The 11,445-nt window shown below is 48.4% G+C and overlaps 1 non-coding gene across 1 annotated transcript; it reads left to right on the forward strand.

Annotated features, from left to right (window-relative positions):
* The first annotated feature begins 2,237 nt into the window (after nt 1-2,237).
* Nucleotides 2,238-2,311, forward strand: TRNAI-AAU (transfer RNA isoleucine (anticodon AAU)). The gene has a single exon. It is a non-coding gene; the product is annotated as a tRNA-Ile (tRNA).
* The last annotated feature ends 9,134 nt before the right edge of the window (nt 2,312-11,445 follow it).

Genomic DNA, 11,445 nt, shown 5'->3' on the forward strand with positions numbered 1-11,445 from the left:
GCTTCCGCGCCTCGCTTCTCACTGGCGCAGCGCAAGCGGTCTGACTTTTCTGGAAGCGTGCCAGTGCACGTGCAACGTCGGTGTTCTCTCACCGAGAGAACGGCATGCTGCTCTCTCTTTAGAACATGCCTGCCGAAGGCACGTTTGAAACAGCCTCCTCACCAGACTGTTTTGTTCACTGAACAGCCGCCTTCCCTTCAAGCCGGCAGTTGGCCGCTCTAGCATGACGTAGCGCCATTTTGTGTCCGTCTCTTATTTGGCTGTTATGCGGGCACTCCGCGAGAAAAATGTGTACTGGCTATACTGGCTGAAGAATTGATACATGTGACGCCTCATAGCCACCTTGTATGCACTTTGGTGGCTACTGAAGTCGTGATAGCATACGACAATGTGTTACGTGGCAAGATTCTTGACAATCGGGAACGTATGGGCATTCCCCTACAGGTCTTAAAAGCGGTAGATAATCTGCAAAAGGACGGGACGTTTTCTGTTTGGATAAACGGGCAACAAATTGGCTGATACACCTCAAAGAGCGGCGTGCTACAACGTTCAGTTTTAGCATATTTGCTATTTAATATCACACTTATAGCATTGGCGTGGAAATTAGCTTAAATGCCACAGGTGCAGTTCATTATTTAAGCTGACGATGTCATGATTTGGTCTGCTCATAAACAGCTTAAGACACATAATTTTTCTGCAAGAGGCCTTAAATACACTAGATGAGTACGTCCATGATGCAGGGCGGGAACTATCACCACAATAATCCAGATATATTCATGTTGCAAACAAGAATGGAAGAAAGCAATTGGTAACGAAGAGTCACGCTAAAGATTGCAAATCGGGCTTCACAAGAGGCAGACGAGTCTTAGAGTTCTCTACCTAGGCATTCATAAATCTGGCAAAGGAACACAATCGGTCCATAAGATGAACAAATCAGTAGCGACTTCCTTGAACTTGATCGAACGCATTTCGTCTAGGGGAGGAGGAGCCGAACGGAGACGGCAAGGCGTCTTGTACAATAGGTGTTCCAGCCCAGAATACCGTATGCTAGGCCCAATTCCAACTACATACGAGGCGACAATGGGCGAAGTTGGAAACAGGAATAAGGAACATAATGTGCGCCAACATACGCATTCGCATACGCATACGCAAACAAACATACGCATTCAGATGCACTGAACACACGATGATGCTGAGATCGCTGAGCAGAAAAAGTCGACAACCTTACACACACAGCTTCAAAACCTAATGCACCGCCAGGTCCCCTTTTGATGCCCGCTCCGCTCTCCCCATCTTAGCATCAGCTTTAAAGAAAAGGGCACGTGCTCTTATCCCTCCGTGCACTTTCACTATTCCTCATAACGTAACGAGATTGGAGGAGGACTATCTAAGAAGGATAAGGGCTGGGGTGGCCCTTACGCCGTCGGTCACATGCCGAACGGGCTCTCATGAGGATGCTGGGCCCCCTACCTGCCCGAGGTGTTCCACACCGGCTGCTGAAGAGGATGTACGCCACCTGCTGTGCACTTGTGTAGGGACAAGGACTTCAAGGACACGTATCTTGCAGGACGTGGGACTAACGGCGACAGGGGGGGGGGGGGGGGCATTTCTCCAAGTGGATGACAGAAAATAACAAGAGCAGGAGCATGCTCCGGTTCCAGCACGAAAAAACCTTACATGATTTCCTAGAGTATACACGAGCACAAATTATGTCTTTATAGGAAGTGCGCGAAATAAAAAAAAAACCTATAACATAAGCATTCAAAACTTCTCACACATGTTACTAGCGCATATGCAAAACCCCTCATGTAAAGCCCTCAAGGGCCCTTGAGGTATCTATAATAATATAAACAGACACGGACAAGAGAGGGAACAGGACGCACGCTGGTCCTCTTCCCTCTCTTGTCCATGTCTGTTTATATGCGCTAGTAACTTGTCCTGTTCCCTATTTTGTCCGTGTCTTCTTATATGCGCTGGTAAAATGTGTGATTACAACCAACGAGCCCAATTGAGAGCCTTAGCAAAATTTCTCTCCGTTCAACCTACGTACAGTAATGCAGGTGCATGAAATGCTTAGTGCTGCGGAGATGGGTTGATCTGGTAGCGCTGGTTCTCCGTCGACGCTACTCACGTTTTGGCGCGGTGTGCTAAAAGTCTAAAGAAAAACGAATGTTTTCTTTTTTTCAGAACAAATAAGACTGAACATATAGGATATTTTTGCCAGCGCAAACACATCCGGCCTGCTAGCTCAGTCGGTTAGAGCGTCGTGCTAATAACGCGAAGGTCGTAGGTTCGATCCCTGCGCAGGCCAGAACTTTTTGTCTTTTTTTTTAACGGAGTCATTTTGTTAGCTATCTAGCTTCATAAATTTTTGCAAGGAGGTTTATTGCTAATCGGAGGCGGAACTCAAATTTCTATCGTCATGAATGCGCACCTACAGATGGCAGCAGTCGTATTGACCATCCCATCTGCTTTACATCTGCTATCACGCTCAAGTGCCCACCGACATTCTTCCTTTCCGCTTCTATCTGTATCACCGTTTGAGAGTTAGCGTTTAGTTGCTTTTTTTTCTCGTTAACCAAACTATAGAGGTATTCCTTGAGGCACGGTTGTTGCCTGCGTTAGCAACTTCTTGGGGGTTGTATTAAAGTGGTGTAAGGTTTCAGAAACACCCGCTGTGAGCGTCTGTAACGTTGGTAAATGGTTGAAAGTTGGAAAAGTGATGCACATAACGACTGCGCCTATCCTCCGATTATGAACTTATACGACATTTCGGTTTTGCGATAACTGAGAAAGCTTCAAGGACAAAGCTTCAAGAACACAGCACGAAAAAGAACAAGCAGACACTTTAATCAGGAAGGCTTTCAAGATGGCCCTAAATCTACCAAGAAATACGTCAAACGAGAAGCTCCTCAAGTTGGGAGTCCACAATACATTTGACGAGCTAAAGGAAGCTCTAATAGGGGCCCAAATGTACAGGCTCCAGCAGACAACCAGCGGCCGAGCGCTCCTCCGAAGGCTGGGCTACTTAAGTGAAGAAGTGGAAGATAGGGTTGCGGGCATACCTGATAACATTCGCCAAACACTCAGGGTGTGCCCAATCCCTCGCAACATGGACCCTAATCTGCACGCAGAGAGGAGGACTGCGAGAGCAGAGTATGTAGTAAAGCACTTAGCTGAAAAAACAAATGTAGTATACACAGATGCGGCTTTGCATCGATGGAACAGAAACACGAAGGAACACAGAGTAGTATCGGTGGTGGTGAACCATCAAGGGGACCTAGTCACCAGTATATCACAGAGCGGCTGCAGAGTATCCGAGGGGGAAGAAGCTGCTGTTGCGCTAGCAGTAGCTGACGGATACCGCAGAAATAAATCGCTCACAATAATCACTGACTCCAAAGAAGCATGCAGGCACTACACTAATGGTAGGAACAGCAAGGGAGCGCTACGCATCGTCCTCCAGGCGGGACCCTCGAACAAAGAAATTCAGCACAAAATTTTCTGGGTGCCGGGGCACACCGGGGTGACTGGGAATCAGAGGGCCGACGATCTAGCTCGCGAGCTTACCAACCGACCAGATACATCAAGTGACCATGAGCCCACCACAACGGTGGAACCATCGTACGCGGAAATTCTAAATCACTACAGAGGACTGAGGATAGCGTATCCTCCACCACACCAGCTATTAACGCAATATGAGGCAGTCGGTTGGCGTAGGCTGCAAACAGGAAGCTTTCATAACTTACACATACTTCACAAAATGTTTCCGAACCAGTACGCGGACGCATGCAAGTGGTGTGGAGCCACCCCCACTTTATACCATATTACATGGGAGTGTAAAAACAATTATTCATTCCATAAACTAAAAGAGCCCAATGCGGAACAGTGGGAGAGCCTACTCACCAGCAGCGTGCTGGCGGTCCAAAAAAGACTGGTCCAGCATGCGTATGAGGTAGCAAGACTCAGTGGGGCCCTGGAATACGGGCACCACCCCTGGAAGACTCGGAACTTCAACATGAAGACAACCGGGTCCCGCTGAATCAACCAATTTTTGGCGCCAATAAAGTTTCTCTCTCTCTCTCTCTCTGCGAGAAGTTGTTTACATTTTTCACACTTGTGGTTCCTGTTTTTTTCTTTTTTGTTTCTCCATGTATAAAAACTGTTTTCAAGTCCCTATTCTTGGCGCCTAACGCGCTTCCGCCAGTATCTAAAAGTCCGGTCTTTGCTCTTTTCGGCCGGCGTCTGCCCCTAGTCAGGGTTAAGGGCATTCAGTTAGTGTAGTTTTTCTCCGCTCAGCATGTCTCGTGAACGAGGCCCTATTCCCAAGAGCGTTTCTTCGCAGATTATGCTGCGATTTTGCAGTTGCCTTTTCTATCCGCGTCGTGCGGCTCACATTCAAGAGCAGCGCAGCTCTCCATGTAACGTCATATAGCCGAAAGAACGAGCTGGATAAGAGATAAGTGTCTAGCCACAAGCTGATACCGCGGTAACACGAGCCATATCCCCGAAGTCGACGTTCTGACGGGGAGTATACGCGTAGATACAGGCTGTTCTGGGCGCCTCTTTCCGCCCTACAATGAACAAAGCAGCGAACAGATGGAATGCTTTGACTCAGACTATGCTTGCAATGCGGTAGCAGCCCCAGCTGAAAGCCGAGAGAGGCAGCCTATCTGCGTGAAGCGAAGGTGACAGATCAAGTAACGAAAGGTTTCTATATGTATATACGGTGCACTCCAGAAGCACCTTTAACGAAACCAAAACTTTCTCTTCTTTCCTTTCGAGGTTAAAAAAATCAATATTTTAATATTTGAAATGATTACTGCATCTTGAAATGTATATTCTCATCTGCCTGGTCACATTGTGGTTCCAGACTCATCAAGGATTGGAATAAATATTTTTTGAATATACAAACCGGGATCCGCTTAAGAAAAATATCATGCATCAATGCATGCATCCACGTCTTCAACTTTTGACAGCACAAGAAAAGCTTGCTAACAGTACCAGGCAAAAATCTGCTTCCTGAAACAACGAAATCGCACTTCAGTCTTGTCATATCTGCTATAGGCATACTTCTCTCAATTCATAATGAGAAAATTCCAGTAATTTAATTGAATGTACATTGCACGTAATAATGATGGCTGTACTTATGCTAATGCGATTGAATCGTGGCGTAAATTAAATGCTGTTTTTTAAGAATTTTGGTTTTTCAGAGAGGTTTTCAAAATTACTTGAATAATAATATTGAAGCAGAGCTGCAAGACAAAACGCTGCGAGAATTCAGGATACATCGAGCTCACGGTACTTTTCTGTACACTCTTTGGTTACATAAGTTATCGTTAATAATGTTATTCTGATAATAAAATTCAGAATAATTGAAATATAATTTCTTGTAATGTCAACAAATGCCGTCGTGACTAATAACACATGTTAACCCAAGACTCACTGCCGCTTCATAATTTTTTAAATCTCGCACCTATGATAAAATGAAGAATTGTAAGGATAACGACCACTGCATCATGCCAAAACGGTCTTTATCTTTATTTATTTTGAGAGCTAGACATGTTAGATGCTAGTCACAATGAACCTGCCGGTGACTTGACATGGTGTTGACAGTCTTCTCGATTGGCGTACTGCGGATTGCACAAAATCCGGCATGAGCTGTGCATGCAGTTTGGCTTAAATATGCGCGGTATCTTCTCCGGGCGAGAATAAAATGGAGAGTGAGGTGTTTGCGTATTATCTTTTAGCACGAAAGAACCATAATTATTATCGCCAACACGAGCCTTGCCCCGCGAACGACAACGCATAGTACTGGAATGTTTTCGTGAAGCGGAGTTTTCAACGGCAACCCTTCATTGTCATCCCCCACTTTACTATAGTCAATGTTGTGAACAGACCGCAACATCATGTAAATATCATATTAAAATAAATACCTTCATTCACCCCATTTTTTTGTAAACTCAGACTCTGGAACGATAAAATGTTTTTTGCGTATTCTTTTAAAGGACCGCCACAAACATCGAATGGTAATATTGTCACGTTGGCGTTGGCGTATAGTCAGTAACGGCGTTAAGCGACCGAGAGTCAGAAGCGGCGTAGCCCTGGACAAGAGCGCTTCCTCGACACTTCGTTCTCTTCTTGATCGGCGCGTTCGTCTTCCCGAGCGCTGTCGTCATTAGCCCCCTTAGATGATCGGTCACTACTTTGAAAGAGCGGCCATAAAGGAATGGTCTGAGCTTCGAAACTCTCCACACGATGGCGAGGCATTCTTTTTCAGTGGCAGAGTAGTTGGCTTCTGTCTTCGATAGTGCGCGGCTCGCATAGGCGATGACACGTGGTTGGTCCCGCCGAACTTGAACTAGGACAGCGCCCAAACCAACGTTGCTTGCATCGGTGCGGACCCTGGTGTCTGCAAGTTCATCAAAGTGCGCCAGCACAGGGGGTGATTGCAGGCGGCGTTCAAGCTCTTGAAACGCCATCTGCTGTGGTGGTTCCCACCTGAACGGCACATGCGCCTTTGTCAGATCAGTAAGGGGTGAGGCAATGTTAGAGAAATTCTCCACGAAGCGGCGGTAATACACGCATAGTCTGAGGAATCAACGAACTTCCTTCTGATCACGCGGCGGTGGAAAATTGGCAATGGCGGATGTTTTCTCGGGATCTGGAAGGACTCCTTCGTAGTTCATGACATGGCCTAAAAACTTTAACTCTTCGTATGCAAAATGGCATTTTTCGGCTTTTAGAGTAAGGCCTGATGACGTTATGGCCTGCAATACTTCCGGGAGGCGACGCAGGTGCTCCTCGAAAGACGGGGCAAAAACGATGACGTCGTCCAGGTAGCCCAGACAAGTTTGCCACTTCAAAGCCGCAAGAACGGTATCCATGAGCCTTTGGAATGTCGCGGGTGCCAAACAGAGACCAAATGGCATCACCTGGAACTCGTGCAGGCCGTCTGGATTGATGAATGCCGTTTTTTCGTGGTCCCTCTCGTCTACCTCAATTTGACAATATCCAGCCTTCAGGTCCACGGAGGTGAAATATCTGAAGTTGCATAAGCGATCCAAGGCATCGTCAATTCTGGGTAGCGGGTACACATCCTTTTTGGTGACGTTGTTTAACCCACGGTAGTCAACACAGAATCGTAAGGTGCCGTCCTCCTTCTTCACAAGCACGACCGGTGCCGCCCACGGGCTCCTAGAAGGTCGAATAACGTCGTTGGCGAGCATTTCTTTCACTTGTGTGCTGATAGCTTCACGTTCTTTAGTGGGCACGCGATAAGCTGATTGTCGTAGTGGTGGAACATTTCCATCAGTAATTATGCGATGTTTCGCAAGATGCGTCTGCCCGACGCGTGACGACGACGCGAAGGCACCACGGTAGCGATCGAGCAGTTCGCGCACTTTGTCGCGCTGCTCGAGCGGCAGGGTTGGGTTAATGTCGTACTGAACACCAGGATGTATATCAGGCTCAGTCGTTGAAGCAGTGGTTAAACTGTGCACACACTTAGTTTCACTAAGAGTGTCAATATATGCCCCAGTCGTCCCCTTGTTAAGGTGCTGGTGTTCGTTGCTGAAATTTGCGAGAAGAACGTTCACCTTGCTATCTTCGAGGAAGACAACCGCCCTGGCGACGGAAAGCCCTCTGTCCAGAAGCAACAACTGCTTGCTTTCCACGACACCCTCAATTTGCCGTATGTTCTTTGAGCCGACGGTTACCATTACACTGGAACGTGGAGGCACGGTCACGTGTTCGTCTAGAATGTGCAGCGCCGCTGGGAGAACACTATCGACGGATATGGCCTTCTCGGTGGAGAACTTAACGGACTGCGATTGCAGATCAATGACGGCACCGTTTTCAGTCAGAAAGTCCATGCCGAGTATGACGTCCCGAGATCACTCGGCTAGCACTACGAACGTTGCCAGAAATGTTTGGCCTTGCACGGTTACCCGCGACGTGCATGTTCCCGTTGGCGTGATCAAATGGCCCCCTGCCGTACGCTTCTGTGGGCCGTCCCAAGAGGTTGTGACCTTTTTCAGTGCCGCCGCAAATTTTCCACTCAGCACGGAATAATCGGAGCCAGTATCCACCAGCGCGGTTACATCGGCGCCATCGACCGAAATCTCTAAGTCGGCTGTTGCTAGCGTCTTACTTTGGGGATGTCGAGGAATTCGGTCTCGGCTGCAGTGCCTCGAAGGAGTCCGGCATTGAGGAAAGGCGTCGTGGCCACGGAGAGGTACGTGAGGATATCGGCTTGTCTTGAGGCACTTTGTCTAATGAGTCGGCGGTACGGCTAGGGCATTCGGCGTTGTGTGTGAACTGGAACTGTCTTGCGGCGATGGAGGATCTTGCACATTTTGTCGTTGAGCAGCCGCAGCTCCAGAGGCTACTACATCTGGTTTCCCCTACGGGAACTCCGAGACTGGTCTCGTCCTGGAGAACTGTAGCGACGAGGAGATGGTTATCGAGAGAAGCGACGCTGTGCTGAGCCCGCTTGCGAGATGTAGTCCGCGATCTCGTGCAGCTGTTCTCCACACGTCGGACGAGGACAACCGACGGGGAATCCTCGAAGACCCATCTCCTTGTATGGGCAGCGGCGCCAAACATGTCCAGCCTCACCGCAATGGTAGCACAGCGGCTGATTGTCTGGTGCACTCCAGATATCCGTTCTGCGTCGTCCTAGGCGCTGTGGAGAATTCGGCTGGAGAGGTTGACTCCGCATAGCGGCGGAGGCAGGTGCATCCTAACGTGGGTTCGGCTGGGACGGAATAAAACGACGGGTGACGGCGGCGTAGCTGAGATCAGAGTGCTGCGGCTGTACCGGGTCTGGGAGAGGTAGTGGTGTGCTCGTGTTTAAAGCTTGTTGCACCTCCTCGCGAAGAACATCAGCAAGTGTGGCAACCTGAGCCTGTACCTTAGCCGGAAAGAGCTTCACCAATTCTTCGCGCACAATGGATCGAATTATCTCATGTAGAGATTCTGCCGAGTTCATCGTGCCTCCCTCCACAGTGGTCGTGTGCATCGATGTTGTTGGGCGCTCGTACTGTCGGGCCCTCATGTCAAGAGACTTCTCGATGGAGCTCGCCTCCTTTATGAAGTCAGTTACAGTCACTGGAGGACTTCGAACCAGGCCGGCGAACAGCTGCTCGTTAACCCCTTTCATCAGGAAGCTTACCTTCCTCTCCTCCGACATGCTTGGGTCCGCACGTCGGAAGAGTCGCTTCATTTCTTCGACGTACACCGTCACACTCTCGTTGGGGAGTTGATTTCGGGCACGCAAAAGCAGGTCAGCCTTCTCCTTGCGCAATGTGCTGTCCTTGAACACTTGGAGAAACTCGGATTTGAACGTATCCCACGTTCGAAGGCTAGATTCGTTGTTGATAAACCAAGTCCTCGCGTAGTCTTCGCGGGCGAAATATACATGAAGAATCTTGCAGTCAGCGCCCCAGTCATTGTAGATGGCCACCCGATCGTACTGGTCCAGCCAGTCTTCGGCGTCCTCGTGGGGTTGGCCGTGGAAACGCGGTGGCTCACGCTGTTGGTGGAGTAGGACCGGCGGATCTGTAACTGGGTTGGTATTCATTGTGGGAGCCCTTAGGGGTGGATTAGAAGGGAATAGTCCAAATTCGGGAGGTAGGCCTTGCAATCGGCGACTGCCCTGGTGGACTGGCGTGTCTACCTTAGGTATTTCTCCGGGACTTGAACTGCGACTTGAAGGGGGCGTACGGTACATTAACAACGGACCCAGCACCTCCACCAGATGTCACGCTGGCGTTGGCGTGGAGTCAGCAACGGCGTTAAGCGACCGAGAGTCAGTAGCGGCGTAGCCGGCGTAGCGGCGTAGCGCTTCCTCAACACTTCGTTCTCTTCTTGATCGGCGCGTTCGTCTTCCCGAGCACTGCCGTCAATATGTAAGAGCTGATCAGCCATGTTCTAACAATAAAAAGTGTATGTGTCATGTTTTTCAGACAATTCAGCATACGGGACCACGACTGCTACAAGCAACCTGTTTTTTCCTGTACTACTGGCTCACTGAATGCCGCCAAGCTGACGAAGCGAGCCTAGTCGAGCGCACGGTAATTATCCTGAAATTTCTTTAACTCATGAGGATGCTGGGCCCAGTACCTGCCCGAGGTGTTCCACACCGGCTGCTGAGGAGGATGTACGCACGCCACCTGCTGTGCACTTGTGCAGGGACAAGGGCTTCAAGGACACGGATCTTGCAGGACGTGGGACTAACGGCGACAAGGGAGGTGGATTTCTCCAAGTGGATGACAGAAAATAACAAGAGCAGGAGCATGCTCCGGTTCCAGCACGAAAATACCTTACATGATTTCCTAGAGTATACACGAGCGCAAATTATGCCTTTATAGGAAGTGTGCGAAATAAAAAAAAATCCTATAACATAAGCATTCAAAATTTCTCACACATGTTACCAGCGCATATAAACAGACACGGACAAGAGAGAGAACAGGACGCACGCTAGTCCTGTTCCCTCTCCAGTCCGTGTCTGTTTATATAACATGTGTGATTACAACCAACTAGGCCAATTGAGAGCCTTAGCAAAATTTATCTCCGTTCAACCTACGTACAGTAATGCAGGTGCATGAAATGCTTAGTGCTGCGGAGATGGGTTGATCTGGTAGCGCTGGTTCTCCGTCGACGCTACTCACGTCTTGGCGCGATGTGCTAAAGTCTAAAAAAAACTAGCCTTTTTTTTTTCAAAACAAATAAGACTGAACATATAGGATATTTTTGCCAGGGAAAGCACATCCGGCCTGCTAGCGCAGTCGGTTAGAGCGTCGTGCTAATAACGCGAAGGTCGTAGGTTCGATCCGTGCGCAGGCCAGAACTTTTTTGCACATCTTTTTTTTTAACGGAGTCATTTTGTTAGCTATCCAGCTTCATAAATTTTTGCACGTAGGTTTATTGCTAATCGGAGGCGGAACTCAAATTTCTATCGTCATGAATGCGTACCTACAGATGGCAGAAGTCGTATTGACCATCCCATCTGCTTTCCATCTGCTTCACACTCAAGTGTCACCGACATTCTTCCTTTCCGCTTCTATCTGTATCACCGTTTGAGGGTTAGCGTTTAGTTTCTTTTTTTTTTCGTTAAGCAAACTATAGAGGCACTCCTTGAGGCACGGTTGTTGCCTGCGTTAGCAACTTCTTGGAGGTTGTATTAAAGTCGTGTAAGGTTTCAGAAACACCCGCTGTGAGCGTCTGTAACGTTGGTAAATGGTTGAAAGTTGGAAAAGTGATGCACAAAACGACTGCGCCTATCCTCCGATTGTGAACCTATACGACGCTTCGGTTTTGCGATAACTGACAAAGCTTCAAGGATTGTCTGTGAGAAGTGGTTTGCATTTTTCACACTTGTGGTTCCTGTTTTTTTTTTTTTCGTCCATGTATAAAATCTGTTTTCAAGTCCCTATTCTTGGC

This window comes from Amblyomma americanum, chromosome 7, assembly GCF_052857255.1.
Source record: "Amblyomma americanum isolate KBUSLIRL-KWMA chromosome 7, ASM5285725v1, whole genome shotgun sequence".
NCBI classification, from domain to species: Eukaryota; Metazoa; Arthropoda; class Arachnida; order Ixodida; family Ixodidae; genus Amblyomma; species Amblyomma americanum.